The sequence below is a fragment of the Trachymyrmex cornetzi genome, unplaced genomic scaffold, assembly GCF_001594075.2.
Source record: "Trachymyrmex cornetzi isolate Tcor2-1 unplaced genomic scaffold, Tcor1.1 scaffold77, whole genome shotgun sequence".
Taxonomy (NCBI): Eukaryota; Metazoa; Arthropoda; class Insecta; order Hymenoptera; family Formicidae; genus Trachymyrmex; species Trachymyrmex cornetzi.
Window position 1 is genome coordinate 257,380 of NW_017300102.1, and position 695 is coordinate 258,074.

Sequence of the window (695 nt, forward strand, 5' to 3'; positions counted from 1 at the left end):
TTTCTTTTCTAGACTTTCAATCTTATGGCTCTTGCACACCAGCGCGATGCGCGACACGCGATTCGCGACGCGCGATAAAGTTGTGAGGAATCAATATTGGGTTAAAATTTTTTCATATAAATAGTATTTATTTAAAATAATTATTGTTACAAATATCTAAGTATTGTTATTCACTAATGACACACATAACCTAACTATAATAAACTGATTAATAATTATTTATACTTACATCGACATTTTCTGTATCACTTTCATTACATTCCACATCATCTAAATATTCGTAATCTTGGCAATAATTTTGTGACATATTGAATTATTACATACGCTGAGGTAGAGGTTGTAAGATGTTTTGTTACATATATCAAGGTTATATGTATATAAGATCACATTTTCCAATTAATTCTGCTTTTTGTGCAGCCATGCGCAGCTCAACTTAATTCGCTTGTCGCGTACGAGAAATGTTCAACTTCACCCAACTTTTGCTACAACGTCGCAATGCTTGAAAAAATTATATATATGTTTATTGGACTGTGTTCGGAAATTTATTCGGGTGCACCCATGTATTATTTATCCTCGTTTAACATTTGGTGAACAACAAGGAGAAAATGATACATAGATGCACTTGAGTGAAGGCAATCTGGATGTCGCGCGTCGCGTATCGCGTGTCGCGCATCGCGCTGGTGTGCAAGAGCCAT